Raw genomic sequence first — 17,803 nt, forward strand, 5'->3', positions numbered from 1 at the left:
CTGTGTGCAGTTGTGCGTTCATAAATCCAGAGGCAGCCTCTTGTTTTCCAATTTTTGTGTTATTTCGTTTCTGGATTTATGAGTGGCGGAAACTTGAAGGAACGGAAGTCTCGCTGTGGAAGTCCTCGAAATAACTTCGGGATCAAGCAGCCCCGTGGAAAAGTGACAGGACCCAGGCGAAGAACTTCACAAAAGGATCGCTCTGCGGGGGACGATCATTTTTGGGACACTGTTCGGGAATCATTTTTGAAAATCTACTAAGAGTTTGCTTGGGATCTTAAAAAAAAGTATATATCTAACAGTTCTAATACATCTAAAAGCCAGCAAAAATGTGGGAAGATTTAATATTTTCCCGTCATATTACATTTAATTTTAACAGGACTTAAAGTCTTCCTTTCTTAAAGGTTTGCTTCTTCTGTCCAAGAATCGACATAAACATTGGAGTATTTAATATTTTTATTGTTTAAAAAATTATAAATAAAATTTGAAAAATTATTCTCGAAAGTACTTTTCGTTTTCCCAATTTTTCCAGTATTTTCCTATAAGCGACCTTCGGCTTGCGCCAAAAGTGTGCGATTGCGTCCAGTTTCTGTACCGTTTTTAAGGACAATGAAAAGCGAAAATTGTGAATTTCCCTAAAAAGTCGAATGCAGCTGAATGGAATGGTAAATTGTTATTGTGCGATCGCGCACGTGCCCTGTGCTCTACATAAGTGTGCGTGAGTGTCTGTGTGATTGTGCGTGTGTACTGGTATTGGTGCTCTACCTGGGACCCTATACACACGAAAAAAACCAGGACTTTCATTTTTGCTATAAGATATCTTTATTATTTCTTAATTAAATGTTGTAATCATTTAATATTGATCAAGTATTACCATCATAACAATTAAAATGTTGTTTTTAAGGCCAAAAGTGATTTCTGAAATCCTGAAATGGGTCATCTATATAGTGAGATTTTTCTGTCCGTGTAGAGAGCACCATGACCATGCGTATATATGGGACTATATGGTATCGGGGCCCCTTTGGCGCGCTTTTCGGGGGTTGACAAACAACAATAAATTACCCTCACCCTCGCCTGGCTACCTCTCCATCTCCCTCGCTCTCTCCCTCAACCGCTCCCTCTTTATGGGCCAGGTCCTGCTCCTATCCGATCCGATCCTGATCCCGATCCTGATCCAATCTGGGCATATATCGCTCGAGGCGCAAATGTGCATAAAAAGCGGTAATGAAAATTAAGAAGTACACAGGGAAAAATATTCAGCAGAAACGTGTAAAGCTTAAATATTTTTTTTTCGGATTCTATATTTTTAATAATTCTCGTAATTTATACGCATTTGTTTTTTAAAACTATTTAAATATTTATCAAATGGTCATCGACTCGAATACGTTGTTTAGAAGTTCATATTAAAGAGTTTAAATTTATTTGTATTGCTTTAAGATTTTAGAGATTCAAACTATAAAGTTAACATCCGTTTTTCCGGCAATATATTGATGTATTTTTGGACTAATTTAGGTTTTAGATGTTAATTTGTTCGCGGTGCCAGGCGTTTTGGCCGCAGGACACCGACCGGTTTAAAAACCGGGCTCGTGGGTCTCCCTCGCATTTAGCTCTGTCTCCCTCTCCGCTAGCCCCTGCCCGCTCTAACGCCCATTGTTCCGTTTTATATAGAATATAGTCCGTGTATATCGTGTCCCGTGCTGGGGTCGCTGATCGCCGGCGATCCTGCATCGTCATCCTGCCGCGAAAAACATCTGCTCCTGCTGCACAGCAATCGCTCAACAGCTCTGCCTTTCGCCCCCTCTCTTTCTATGGCTCTATGCCCGTCTCTTTCTACACACACACACTGCGCCCCCTCTCTTTTCTTTGATCAACCCCTGTGTCAATAGCAAATGTCCACCCGAAGGTCCTGGGCATTAAGTTCCGGCAGGATTAGGGGGTGTTTGCATTAAGGATCGTTGGTAACTTTCGACCAACAGCGAAAAAGCTGCCAGAAAATCGGGAATTCAGTCAGTGGGAGTTGCTCATATATCATTCTATATGGGCTCAATTTTTATACTGCCTTTTTACGATCCTTGGTCCTTAGGGTTTTATGTCCTTTTTTATACGCTATATGCTGTCATATTTCATCCTGCGTTTTTATTTTCAGGGTGTTTGTTTTCTTTAGTTTCTTTAGTTACGGGTTGTTTATGGGATCGTCAAGGTATGAATGGATCTATAAATTGATGGAATGACTTGGCTGGAATTTTCTACAATTTGTTCGGCTATTCCTTGAAAGATGTTACTTTTTTAATGGTTCTGAAAAAGATGAATCGATGATCTGAGATGTATCTATAAAGTAGGAAATATTTTTATATTTAGTGCTGGTAAATAGCGTTATATAGTGAATTTCAAATACCTTATAGCTATGCAACATTTTTATAAATACTTTTTGAGTTATCCTTGCCTTGGCAGAGTATCGTAATGCCGCGAGTAACGAAAGTACCGATCAACCCCCTCGCTATAGAAATCAAAGGACCAACTACAACCCACAGTTATGCATGGGTAGCTGTTACTTTTGCAATCCGATGATGATTTTCGAGGGTGAGTGCCCACGGATCACGGAGCAACAGGATTGCGACTAGAAATCGGAATTCCGCACAAACAATGGTGAACAATGGCCAAAATTAATGCGCGAACAATCGGGAATGAAATGAAAAATCTATTTGAATAACCGATTACATGGCGAGGGGGTAGAAAAAAAAGCTTTTCATACAAACTTGTTGCCCGGGGGTGCAAAAAAAGAATAAAAACAGGGGGCGGGGCAGCGGGGTGCGCACGCGCAAGGGTCCTTGATAAAGGATTCAGTGCCGGCGGCAATGCAAATTATGTAAATTTCACCCTCTGCACACACTCCGCCAAAAAGTTGATCATGCTCCGTAATTAAAGCAAAAACTCTGGATGTTTTTATCCTGGAAAAAGGGGACCAAAAATGTGCCGCAATAACTTGACAAAATATTAAAAGCTGTACAATTTGTTAACATGTTTTTCAGTAAGCCGAAGAAGCAAGTACCCTTTAATATTTTTATAAAACACTATCAATTTCATAATAAATAATTATAAATAGATTTTGGAAATAATATTTAATGAATAACAGATAACAGATATGTAACAAAAATGCTTTTAAACATTCCATCACAAGATAACCCCATAATGATTATAAATCTTGCGATCCCCTTTCATTCCATTTCTGGTATAACCCTTTTTCAGAACCATTAACCCATGTTCAATCTAACCTTTATGTAGGGTATTCGGAGCAGCTCCGCACTTTCCACCACTTTAATTTGAAGAACCAAGTGACCTTGCCCAGTCGGGCCTAACCGGCATATTAATGAGCGCGTGTCCTTAGTTTCTGCGATCCCCTCGGTCCCTTTGCCTTATGGAGAAGGTAGTCCCTATACCATTTACCATCCCCTCCGACTTTAAAGTCCGCTGACCGCACGCGCTGCCAGTTTTGAAGTTTTAAAGTCGCGCCGATCGCAGGTGTCGAATGAACTGGTTGCGTTGCGCCCCTTATTTCATCTAGCTGGATAGTCGGGGTCTCTGGATCGGAATCGGAGTCGGACCCCCAGCCACACTTTGCATAACTCTACGTTGATGGATCTTAATTAGCCCGAGAAGAGACGGAAAATAAGGGATTCTTCTTTAAGATAAAAGTTTCGAGAAATACTGGCTATAACGATATACATAATCTGCTGTATATTAACGCTTCACAATGTATTATATTAACAAATATTTCTTTTTGGTTTACTTAAGCTAGAAATATAGTTAAGTAGTCAATTAATAAATACAAAAACCAATATCTTTGGTATTTCTTAAGCTCAACGATAGTTCAACATAAATTCAAAAAAAGGTTTATTCTTTTATGATATTAAAGACTACACGTACTTTGAGAAAAAGTACTTAAGATTTGTCCAGACAATTAACAATAAATCAAAGAATTTAGCAGCTCAGTCTTTTTTAAACGAAAAATCTTTTCAGAACCGCTTTAGCTCCGTTTTTTAACCCAGTTTCCAAAATCAGCCAGATCAATTGGAGTTTTTGCAACAAAGAAGGACGATTTTCATCTTTCTATTATTTGTTTACCCTTTTTCGAAATGCAATGGAAATGCACCCCCGCTTGACTATAAAAATAATGATTGGGGTTCAGAGATGCTTATTGATTCCCTGATTTCTGTGTCAAGCGTTGATTTCCTGTTTGAAAACTCTTTGAATTGCATTCGGGCAAATTGGCAAAATGGGAAATTTACGCGCCGCTGATTTTCCCTCGTTTCCAAGCCTCATTTTCCATAGAAACCATTGTGTTGGGTTTGCAAGCTGCGGTTAGACAGTCGACAGTTGAAAGGGATCTGGCTCCGATGAGGATTTAAATGCACTTGAATGATCCTCTAAGTAGGTCCTGTCTGCCGGGACTCGAAAAATGCGTCAAAAGTGAATTGCAGCTCCAGGATTAAGCGGCGATTGAAGTCCGCCGACCCCCGAAAAATTCAAATTCCGGCGGCATTAGCTATTAATTGCTGTCGCAGCACTTTTGGCATGCGGCCTGCAAGGACTATAAGGATATACTTATGTTCCAAGGACTATATAGCAGGCTGTGGCACAGAAAACTCCCCGCTGATAAGATACCCGTGCTCGACCTGCGTTTTTCTGGGGACAAATTATGACTCTCTTGATTAGATTAGCCAAAAGGACACAGTCTGCAGCAGCTGCTACTCATAAATTCAGTTCTATTAATTTTAGAAAAATTGCTTCTTAATTTTGTTAATGTCTGTTAGACCTAAAAACATTTTCATACCTTATATTAAAGTATAGATTATAATTAATAGATTATACTAGAAAATACGCAAACCTTTTAGGTTTTTACAAGGTAGAAACTAGTTGACAAATCGTTTTCCATTTTCAAAGAGTGTCTATTTTATGACGATTGTTTTCTTGTTTTGTTCGATTCACTCCCTTTTTCCCCAATGATTGATCAGAAATGTCCTGTTCTTTGGCAATTTCATGGAATTGAATTTCAGTAGTAGTTTTATTTGTCTCTTCTTGAATCCACTGATCCTGGAATCGAATCACTCCCCTATCCTTTGGACATTTGGAATCGGAGGGCCAGTGTTTACACAAAACATGACCAAACATAGCCAAGAAAATAGAAAGGAACAGGACAAACGCCCCATGCAAACAATTGCATCCTTGGCCATTCAAGAAAACCTTCTTTTCCAGGCATTGTTGCGTGATTTTTTTTGCACTTGTTTGTATTTCTGATCAATTAAAAATGTTCCCCCGCATTCTGCATTTTCGAATCCATTGTGCCATCATTGCTTATTCACAGTAGTTCGTGATATTTGCTTTTTCCCTACTCAATTTCTGTTGACTTTGCTTGGCAAAGTCCCGGGACCGATCGGTTGAATGTGCCCACATGCTGGGTGTTTTTACTACGGATTGTAATGGAACCAGGTCCAAGAGCACTGTGGAAAATTGTGAAAAATTGTGCATTGTTGTACAATTTCCTCGGTTAGCATTCTTGGCTATTATGCTGTTTTCACGGAAATTTCGTAGCAAATAACGAGAAGATTGCGCAGTTCTTGATTCGCACTTTGTAATGATGGGTATCGTTGGGTGTTTCTTGGGTCGACTTTTGGTAGTACCGTACAAACAGTTCTTAAGTTATATTATAAGGCATACATTAAAAATAACGTAAAATTATATCACTTTCATTATTTTAAGAGGATCATTGAAAGCAAAAATGTTCGGTGCTAAATCTCATATTATTACATCTTATCATACATATATCGTTCATAATCAACAAGTAATAATTTTCAAATATTAATAAGTAATGTTGTGTATTAATAATCTTATTAATTTGAAGTTTCTTAGTGATTTTGCTTTGTAGTACTCAGGGTTTAAACAAAATTATAGGGCATTTACACGTCGATGCTTACGTAGTATCTTGCCATTTTCCTGTTGGCCTATTTGAAAATTGGGCCCAGGTCCTTCTGTCCAGAATAATGTTTATGTTCGCTCAGGGACAGGACTTCTGTTTTATTCAGCTGATGCCAAATCCTTTTTGAGCAGCAGCCAAAACATTTTCTTAGCTGCAGAGCTCAGGAATATTGCGCAAATATTGCACCATTCAGCGTGTGTCAGCCTGTGTCAATAAGATATATCATCGATGTTTGCGTCCTTTCGCATTGTTTTGGGCCCAGCCACAAAAATGGAACAATCCTGTTCGGATGGTAGGAACCCAGCTTCTGGGAATCCATTTGGTCCTGTTGATTCTCTCACGTTTGCGTCTGGGAAAAGGTTCTCCACTCTATTTTTCTGTGCTAAAAACTCTTCGCTCTGTTCGTGATGTTCGATCGAATGTTGCGATTTTGTTGCATTTCGTTTTTTATGCAATTTCTTCGCAGGATTAGTGTCCTTCTAAATCACTTCTGAGAACTGCGAAAGGATTTACCCGGCAAGAGGGCTGAGAACCCTTTTCAGAATCTGGTTTTGGTCCTTTATGAAGTCTTTAAAAGGTTTTTGCTCAATAAAATAGTTGGGTTAAGCCCGTAGTGATTTTTATTGATATGGATATTTATTCGTCATCATTTATATATATTTTTATATAAATATATATATTTTATAAAATAACATATTATGAATGTACATATTTATGTTTTGTGTTTTTATTAAAAAAATAGTATCTTTGCTGAAAATTGGGATCCTTTTTTTGTGTCCTAAATAGTCAGTGTTTTGGCTGTCATAATGCAAAAAAACGTCACAATGTGGAGTGTCATACCTCGTTGAGCTCGTTATTAAGTTTCCAATCGATTGGCATTTAAATCTAAAAACTTTATTTTTTGAAAATTTTTCGAGAAAAAAGATGATGCAACTCCTTATAAAAAATGCGAAAATTGGTCAAAAAATAAATTTTCCGAAAAGTGGTGGGTATCGTAAGCCTAGATTTCTAGCTGCTCAAGACAGTCGGGTTTTTTGTTGTGCGCCTTGATTTGACTAAATTACGACTGATAAACGCCTAAAAAAAAGGTATTTTTCGCCCAAAAAAGCTACTCCCTATTTTTGCCCAAAAAATATCAGTTTTTTCGCCGACAAATTGCGAAATGGAGCCAGAATAAGGAATGTCATACCTCGTTGAGTTCGTTATTAAATTCCCAATCGATTGGCATTTAAATCTAGAAACTTTATTTTTTGAAAATTTTTCGAAAAAAAAGATGATGCAACTTCTTATAAAAAAAGCGAAAATTGGTAAAAAAATAAATTTCCCGAAAAGTGATGGGGATCGTTAGCCTAGATTTCTAGCTGCTCAAAACAGTCGGTATTTTTGTTGTGCGCCTCGATTTGACTAAATTACGACTGATAAACGGCTAAAAAAAGGTATTTTTCTCCCAAAAAAAGCTACTCCCTATTTTTGCCCAAAAAGTATCCGTTTTTCGCCGACAAATTGCGAAATGGAGCCAGAACAAGGAATGTCATACCTCGTTGAGCTCGTAATTAAATTCCCAATCGATTGGCATTTAAATCTAAAAACTTTATTTTTTGAAAAAAAAGACGAAAAAATGGGTAAATTGCTCAAAAAATAAATTTCTCCTAAAGTGATTGGTATTTTACCTTAGGATGTAAGCTGATCAAAACTGTCGGTCTTTTAGCAGTACGTCTTTATTTGACTAAACTACGAACGAAAAACCAATTAAAAATAGTATTTTTGCATAAAATCTGAGTCTGTATTTGCCCCAAATACTCAGTTACGTTTCCCGACATTTCTGTTCAAGAAATCTGAGCTAGTAAACTCCGATGAAATATAAACCAAGTTCAGAAATTTGGTTCTATGTTCTGTTTATTATCTTAACTTCATTTTTTTGGCCTTACATATGCTGGAGCATAGGGTTTCGTTTCCGAATCGCTTGAATTATTACAGCACTTCCGATCTCCCGAACTGGCACCAATATATCTGTATACTGTATATCTTTTCTACCATGTCGCGTGACTCTCGGTAAAAGGCGACACTCGACACTTGAGAGTCCTTATCAAAACGTCGGCTTGTTTCACAAAGGGAAGAGCAGGAGCATTTCTCATCAGAGGACTTTGCCGACAAGTGTCCTTCGGTAGTCTTGAGCTCGAGGGATTCCGAGTCCCGAATCCGATGCTCTGGCATGTTTGTTTATTTAACTGTTCACAAATTAGACTCCCTGGACGGACGGCTATCTATCCACTTGACCATTTGTACTTCGGGACGCGCCTATTTAGATAAGGATTCTTTCTGTCTGGACTGCCGATCAGCGGATCTGTGGATCTGTGGATCTGCGGATCTACTTCTGCCCAGCAGGCCAGCAGGCTGATCATCCCAAATCCCGACTTAATTGTTAATGCTGAGTGAGATGTTCTGTCTGCTGGAGCCCAGCGACTCGTTAACATTTAGCCAACCAGTCGAGCAGCCCACTAATTAAGTCATTTTGCCAGCTCGTTACATGGACAGCGGGAAAAAACAGGAGCACACTTCAAAAAAAGAGTTGCAAGTGTTATAAGAAATATGTTTCCAATTTTAAATTGACAAGAGCTTATGCTTATAATTTGTATCCAAGTCTTTCCCAAAATGAATTGTTAGTAACTGACTATTCTTAAGATATTATAATGCAATTATGATATCTGAGGTTTATATATCTTGTATATTTAAATGTATTCAGTTTGTCTTTCTTAAGAAAACTTAAATTGGGAAAACTTTTTTTGAAAAATGTGTAAGAATGCACAGATAAATCCTGTTTTCTAAATCAATTAATAATATTAAAACATTTTAAGGACCTAAAAAAAATAAGATTGACCATGCCAAGCGATTGAAATGAATGAAATGTATTTTATTCCTTATTCCCCAGAGGACTAGGATTTTTTCCGAGTGTCCTGGGCGTGGGGCGTGGCCGAGGAATGCTCTAGGAGCACCTCAAAAAACTCGACAGCATAAATTCCGCATTCAAATGCAGCGCGAGTTGGAGCTCGCAAATCAGTTTTATAATGGGCCCCGGAGGATCCGTGGATTCGGATTCAGATGCGGATTCGGTTTCGCCCGTTTGATCTGTGCTCTCGGCGCTATCGGCAGAACCTTTTGGGTTAAGACGTGGCCGAGTGGAGTGAGGGGTTAAGGAGTGCGATAAACTGGCCAAGATTGTTGGCGGCTAATGAAGGCAGCGCGTAAAGTGCATGATTGGCATAGACCACACATTTAGCCCGGGAAAAAGGAAAAAGGAAAAGGGAAGAAGCTTCCGAACTCGAACTCCAAATCATCCTTCATTCTTTCGGCTTGTTTTTTTTCGGTAGCTGGTTAGATGAAGAGCCGGGGATTCCATTTCGTCGGCTGTCTTGTTAGGCTAATTGATTTGGCTTCCCTCGATGAGGGGACCACCTTGTGGTTTGTTCAGTATTTCCCTTAATTCCTTGGGTTTTTTGCAATCACAAGGCAGCTCAATTAATCAGGCAGTTAGCCAAAGGGATATATACTTGTACACAGGTGTACGGGTCGGGGGATCTCGAGATTCCTTACTTGTTCCCAGAATGTTTTCCCCCACCTTTACGGCTATCAATGTCAACATATCAATTTCGTTTCGTTCGCTGGAAAATGTCATCGAAAGCGAAATCCTATCTATTTTGGCTACTGATTGCACAATAAAACGCCCCCGTTTCGAACTCTATCATGGGCACTTCACTACTATAAACAAGAAACAAGAGTAGAACCCATGGTATTGCTCTTATAAATCAAAAAACCAGAGGAGGCGCAATCGATGCCCACCTACTGTTTGGAATTCCTATCCTATCACACACCTGCACAGTAGTTTCTTCGGCATGAGATCTTACATGCATGTATCTATGATGCTACCTGTCTGCCCATCTATATGGTATCTCAAGCGATCTGCATCTGGGGACCTTTGGGTTAATTAGAATCCAGCTAGATTGTCCTCGGGTTTCAGCCCATAAATTCATCGCTTTGTTGTCGTTTGGTGATGTTATTATTGTCATCGTCGCAGCGGGAATATGTATCTTTTATGGGGGTCTCAGCTCCCGTAATCTTAATGAATATATTTTGTGACATAAATTACAAATTTTTTTTTTATCGACTGATGAAGTGGAAACTTGTGTAAGGTTTTAAAGGGGAAAACGCTTGTATTCTATCAAAAAAGAATATTAACAGGTTCTTACTAGGAAAATGTTGTAACTTTATGAAAAGCAGCACTTATGAGTGTTTTGGTATCAGGTTGACTAGACTGTAATAAAATATTATAAAATATTCTATACTATATTTGTAGGTAATCAATTAATCATTCACGATGAGCGTTTAGGACATCAAAATAATATTAATTATACTTACTTTAATTAAGAAAGGGTAAGAAAAACCCAGTAACCCCAACGAAATGTTGGAACCCTTCCAAAGGATCCTCTTTCTGAAGTCCTGGCTTGTGTCCTGCGTCGCCCCAACTTTAATGCCCCCAAACCCATCCACCTTTCCCCCGATCCTGAGTTTTTGGCCCGCGGCCGGGGCAAACGGTAAATGTTGCACCTGCCCAATGAGCGCTACGATATCCTGGTCCTGGTGCATCCTCTTGATCGGAGCAGCTGCTCCTTTTCCCTTTTTTCCCGCTACAGGTGCGCGTGTGCCAAGAAAGAAGGAAAAAGACGGGTGCACTGAAAACAAAACTGCAGCCGATATACATCTAATATTCTCAGATTGAATATCTACTATCTAAAATAATATTTAGTCGCCATACTACCAGGAGATTATATATTATATTCAATGTGTAGTATAATCGATCATCTCATCATATTTATTTTTCTCTCCGTGTAGACAGAAGGGGAGCCAGAAAGAGAGACAGAGAGGGCGCGGCAGGTGAAAGGAAAGAGAAAGCAAGATAGAAGTGAGCGTGTGCCCAGACATTTATCGCCCTATCTAATTTACATAATCCCCGATTGACCCCAGATTATTCCCCCAAAAATCATATTATTCCCCGCCTATCTCTATCTATCCCTCTCATTCATATTGTATCTTCGTCTCGGCTCTGTGACGTCAGCGCTGTTTATTATGAAATTTCCTGCCCGAGCGGAAATCACAAAAATGAGTTCGTTTTCCGGTATGATATGAAGAAAGGGGGAAATCTCTTGGGTTGCCAAATTGAAATGCAATAAAATTTACACTAGCAACAGCGGCAGCAACAACAACAACAGCAACAGCAATTACGATGCACTTGAACATTGCATAAACAACAAAGGCCAAAACAACAACTTTCAGACAGTCCACCAAAGTTTCGTGCACCAGACAAAACGGTCAACATTAAAGTGGAGCATTTGTAAAAATATAACAATAATATTTTATCTGAACTTCTAGAAATTTTATTATTAAAATAAGAAATTGTTTTGTAAATTAACATAAACTTTAGTTATATAGATATACAGTTCATTGGCAAAAAATTGTGTTCTTTAGTAATTGATTTAAGTAAATATATGTAAAGTATCTAAATCCTGAACATGTTTGTTGCCTGACAAACTGCATGCACAGATTGCATCCAGAAGATACAGATGGAGCGACAGAAACGGAGAGAAACGACGCTTTCCGTTAACATCAATCTTGCAGATCAGATTCGAGGTCCCAAAAGGGGGATCCCCACACATCGAAGTCTGCGTGCACTGAAACAAAAGAGGGTTAGATTTATAAAAACAGCCTCATAGATGTTCTATTTTATAGTTCTATTTTTATTTTCATACAATTATATTTCTTTTTTTAAAATACATTTGAATTTAGAAGTTAAGATACTTTCTTGAGTACTTTCCCTTGTAGAGAGTCGTATGCCTCTCAGTTAATTTTTTTACCAGTGTAGTGTGTGTGCATGATAAGCTGCAAGTCTAACTAAATGACCCGAGGACTATTGTGATATTTTATTGTATTAAATCGCATCCGACACACAGAGCACAAATGCAAAAGGCCAGAGCAGAAAAGCAGAAGCAGACGGATATGGCCAAGTCGGGTTAACTGACCGATCGGCTGGGGAACGGAGAAAAGGGTAAAAAAAAGGCAAGCCAAGTTGGAGGCCCGAGTTGAATGGTCGACAGGAAGCGCCAACTTGCGCCAATCTCTTAAGCGTGTTATTAGTGTTTCGGCATATTTATTTATTATCATTTTCGCTACGAAACTGCGAAGCATCTTTGCTGTCTGTGGCTGTAGCGTAGAGAGATGACAAACAAAAAATGCAGGAACACACAAAACTACAGGTAGGAAATGTGTATCAAAGCTATGCCTTCACTTGATACCTCTTGAATTGGGGTATATAACTATTTTGAGATTTTAATAATTGCATATTTAAAAATATTAAAATTAAAGTAGCTTGGTTATCAACAATAAAAACTGATGATAAGGGGTTGTTAATTGAATTGTTAATAAATATTTTTTATTTAAGTCTGTGTCTTGTCTTTAATAACACAATATAGTCACAGAACTGGTATCATATTAATTTTAAAATAAACTGAAATACAACATACCCCCCACATATCCTATTGCCGGGTATTGGAAACCCATCCTCTGCCCCTTCGATCTTCGGCTCAATCAAGCCTTTTGATTACTTAACTTGCCCCCTGATTGCTGGTCGACAGCAAAATGCCACATTGATGACATAACTGGGCAGCAAGTTGCCGTCAATAATTTTTACATTTTAAAGTGCAAGTGGTGAACTTGAATTGGACCATCGGGAATTGGAATCGCAGTTGGAATGGGATTGGATTCCCGGGTTCAAGATCATTGACCGCGCGCCCAATGAACATCAAACGGATGGCGACCCACGGAATCGGGGATCGGGTATCGGGACAATTAGTTTAATTATGCCGCGAGTGGGTTTTCTCGGGTTTCTACGGGGGGGGGACAAAAGGGGCTCCACGAAGGGCTAAACATGGGCAATTTTCGGGCATGAGGTGACAACGATGCGACATGATGAAGAGCTCCAACTTCTGATGTCTCAGCTGCTGTCAAACTTCCTTTCCTGCGGACAGTTGAAGGCAGTTTGTTAGGATTGAAAGCATAAATTTAAGCAATTTATATAAATAAGTTATATTGATTGAAAAGTTACTATTTATTATATTATATTTACTTGTTTTCATTGGCAAATTCATTTAAATGGGTTGTATACCATCCTATTAAAGAAATGTGTTTAATTTGGTCTCAATCATTTCCAAAATCGTTTCCTTTTGTGGATGATATTAGGCTTAATAGTCTTTGATACCACACTCCAAAGTAACTCGACTTAGCTCCTTGGTAATGCAATTTCTGTAATTAATGCGTGCTGTGCTATTATTTCAACCGCAATTGTGTGAGCTGGCCGGCATATTCGCCAGTTCGCTCGCGGATCTCATCATCAATTGGGCAATTTCAGCCGGGGTGCAACTTGTTAGCACACGGGTCCCGCATGTGGCGACGTCATCTCAGCTGTCAGCCGAGTCAAGCTGCCATCTCCATCTCCAGCTCCAGCTCCCAACCCATCACCATCACCATCTCCATCTCCATCCAGGGATCCCGATTCCGATCCCGATGCCGCTTGGCAGCCTCGTCTCCATATCATTAGTTGTAATTGATCCTGTGTGATCTTTTGATTTTGCGTCAACGCTGACGTTTTGCATATGGACAGCGACGATCCCAAACACCAGCAGCGACAGCAACATCAACGGCAGCAACATCCACAGCAGCAGCAGCAGCAGCAACATCGACGGCAGCAACATCAACGGGTTCTCTGGATTGTGGCGGCACCGGAAAAAAACAGCTCATTATACCTTGATATTCGCAGGTTAATTAGATATTTCAATCTGTAAATTGTTTTTATAATAAATAATATCCACAAGAATAGTAATATCTAAACTATCCTATTATTGGTATTAAATATAAAATCTCTAAATATATTATGGCAAATATTTCTCTCTGTGTGCTTCTGATTTTGCCGGTGCCTGGGATTTTGCCCTGCCCCTCATTAACATGATCATCAACGCTGTCGTATTTGCTCGACTGCCGGCAAATTAAAAAAGGAAGAGTAAAACAAAAAAGTAAAGCGGCAACGTATGCGAAATGAGGAAAGTATATTGGGGAACCTGAACTCGAACAACGGATACTCCCGAAAAAAAAAATCTGGTGGTTAATTTAGACATGGCGAAAAAAGTGGGTATCTTAGCCTATGGTCAAACAATTTTCATTTTTCATTATTTATTAAAAATGTCTTAGTTTCTTAGATATAGGGATATAAATAATTACCTTGAGTATATGTTTATTTACTATATTACTATTTTTATATCATTGGGCAATCATAATGCTCATTTGCACTTGTAATATCAATAAAACTCCTTATCAATCCATGTAAAAATCAATTAATAAATGTCAAAATGTAGCCCTTACAACGTTTAGGCTTTTATGATAATATCTTATTTTGTTCGAATAGATTGTGTATCCCCACGACACCTTCTTCCCAAGATCCCTATCTACCCCATGCAAGTAATAACTGATGGCAAAACTGATGGCGGCACTCGACTTCACTTTGCATGCGGCCCACGTTGCGTTGCGTGTGCCTCTCGAGAGCCCGAGATCCCTTACTCCCTATCCCTTTTCCTTTTCGTACCCCTCGCAAGCTCCCAAAACTGCGATGGAAACCCAGGAAACCCCCCATTGGTCCTTTCCCGCTGCGCATTTATGCTGGTGCCCGTAATTGCCCAGAGAGCAGGGAAATGGGCCTCGAGAAGCCCAGAGTTTCAGGTCCTTGGCATTATTTAAATAGTTACTGCGGGCAAATACTTCACTAAATGCTGTCGTTGGAGTTTCCAAAGGGACAGTCTGTATATTAGCCATTTCAAGTACCCGAAAAAAACAAAAAACAAAAAACAGAACAAAAAACACAACCAAACTTTTCAATTTGCATTTGATCTGTTACCTTTCTTTCTGCTCTTCTGGGGCCCATCCTTTAATGTTATAATTTATGAGCTCCAAATGCAATGAAATGGGGCTCTTCAAATCCCAGAATCTTTTGCTTCGCGAAGCGCACCCCATGGGGAGCATTTAGTGTCATTTGGCTAATGGCTTTTAAATTGGTTCAATCGATTTTGGGCAACTTGTTCGATTTCAACAAACTTGACTCGAAATGAAATCGTTCTCCAGAGGCGACTGTTTAATTATATCATTAGCATAATGGCCGAGATGGGCAATTCTGGGTTTCCTTGGGTCTTCCAGTGGTTTTTTAAACAGGAAACTGTTTGATTTATGGATGTATTCAATGAAGGATTTTGTAAGTGATTAAACTGGTCGATAATAAGAAAAACTTTAATAAAAAATATTAGAGATTTCAACCACTAATTAATAGGGGTATGTCATTTCTAAAACGGGACTTAAATACCCAAGTTATGCAATTTATAAGTGCAGTTTTGGTTTCCCATTCTGAAAGCCATTGGAAATACGAAAAATTCGAATATGAGAATGGGCTAAAATTTTGACCCTCCTTAAAAATAAATATTTTAATATAGAACATTAGGGAATTCAACCACAAACTCATAGGGTTGTCCCACTTCAAAATCTGATTGCAATAGCTCGAGTTATAGATTATGGAAATGTAGATTTTCGTTCCCATTTTGAAAGCCAGTGGAAATTTGGAAAAATGTATCATGGAAACGAGTTAAAAATGTGACCTCGTTTTATATATACTACAAATGTTTTATTATTTTACAGTATTGGGATCCGTTTTATAATTCATTTTAGCACATTTGTAGTAGATTTTTCCTATGGTAGATAAGCTACTGTTTGCCTTCGAGATGCCATAATTTTCCTTCTACCAAAATACTGCCTCTTACATCATTTTGCCATCAAGATGTGGCCAATTGAAGCTACCGTTTCAATTTAGATCTTCTGGCTGGCGGTTAATGTTTTCCAGAGAAGTGAAAAAAGGGGAAGTTGCGAGATGGCAAATCTGAAGCGCCGTTAGGCAATCCAAAAACCTGATGACCAGGGGCTCCAGCCTGGGGTTCCTTTGCCTGCTTCTTGGATCTCCGATGCTGGATCTTGGGTTATTTTCCCGGGGTGGGCGTAGCAAAGTCAAATAAAACAAACGGTACATTGGTGGCCAGAAGAAGAATCGGCTGAAGACCGTCTTCTTTGGCGAAAGAGAGTGACTGGCATCAAGATCGGCTATCGACAGAGGGATCAGTAAATTTGTGAATTTTTACGCTGCGGCAACACGCGTTGCCTTTAATACGAGTAATCGGGATCGACTCATTTCATTTTGGCCAAAAAGTGATGGACACTGCACAGAGAAAAAAAGGGGTATTACTTGAATTTATATTTCCCTTAGAAGGGGATTCTCTTAGAAGTATTTTAAAATAAAAAAATATCAAAAAAAAATCCGTTGTTCAAAGAGCCAACATTTGGGATCCCTCAAATATTTTTTGTAGAGAAATAGACTACTATATTATTTTGTAGCCACTATCCCAATTTATTTCCGTGTGACCACTGATGATGATGAGACCCGGGAAACCAGAAGACAGCCCAAGACCCTGAAACCCAGACTAAGACCCGCGGAATCTCCTGCTCCTGTTGATGGTGTTGATTGTGCGCCAGTCAAGTGTAAGCTGCACATTAGTCAAAGAGAAAGAAAAATACAAACAAATACAAAAAGCACACGATAAAAATGAGCTGGTCCTCGGGAATAAAAAAGTAAAGAGTTGGTAGGGAGAACTTAAGCGGCTTAGGCTCGCGAAGTCCATGAATGAAACGCATCGAAACCCGATTGCCAACTGAAACTGGAATTGCAGCTCAGCATTGCGACTTGGCAGCTGTCGAGATAGTCCATTCACTAAGTGATCTTTGCTAAATAAAATAGTTGTACTTATTCGTATTGTACTTGGGAAAATATAAAGTAAATTCTATAGATCATTAAAGCACACATTTTTAGAGGTATGACACTTCTACATTGGCATGTAAGTGGTAAAGTTAACAACTCTAAACCTGCATGTTTGGGTCACCTTTCTGTAAGCCATTTTTAAACATTCCTAAATGGGATAGAAATTGTACTTATCAATAATAAACCTTTTATTTTTGATCTTTAGATAGAGTATCTAAAGTTCTTCCCGCCCCCTTGGAATGTCCGATTCCAGTTTTAATTATAAAGAACGGCAGCCGAAAGACCTGTCTGTGTGTCTGGATTCGCCGTTTCGATCCGTTTCCAGATCGCTCCTTAATCCACTTGTTCAAACGCTGTTGATATTCATATGCTTTGTCAGTTGATTCGCTAATATGACGTCTGATGCGGCTGCGAAAATTTGCACTTTTGACTTGGGCGCACCGAACTTTTAATTTGGGCCTGGGCCCTTGTGGACCGACCATAAGGGTCCACAAAATAAATAAAGCCTGAATAATGGGCTAAGCTACCTCAGCAGCAGCATCCCCAACCCAACCTCTTATCCCTCGTTTTACCCCCAAATCTTGCATTTGGGCTCTGCCCTCCAAAAGTCACTCATTAAACACAATTTTGACCAGGGAGTGTGTTTGATTTGGAGCCGATTTGATGGCGATGCACGTGTTGCGAAGGAAGTGGCTCCATACTCCAGCCCATCCTGGCCGGATCATCATCCATGATGTGTTCGCTCGCTCATCAGCGATAATGATGGGCAATTATATACACAGATGGAAAACATACCGATATCAATTTAATATTCGTGGGTTGTATATCTAATATATATATTCAATCAAAATTATATTTCTTTCTCATGAAACTTATTTTTC

Source organism: Drosophila subpulchrella, chromosome X, assembly GCF_014743375.2.
Source record: "Drosophila subpulchrella strain 33 F10 #4 breed RU33 chromosome X, RU_Dsub_v1.1 Primary Assembly, whole genome shotgun sequence".
Taxonomy (NCBI): domain Eukaryota; kingdom Metazoa; phylum Arthropoda; class Insecta; order Diptera; family Drosophilidae; genus Drosophila; species Drosophila subpulchrella.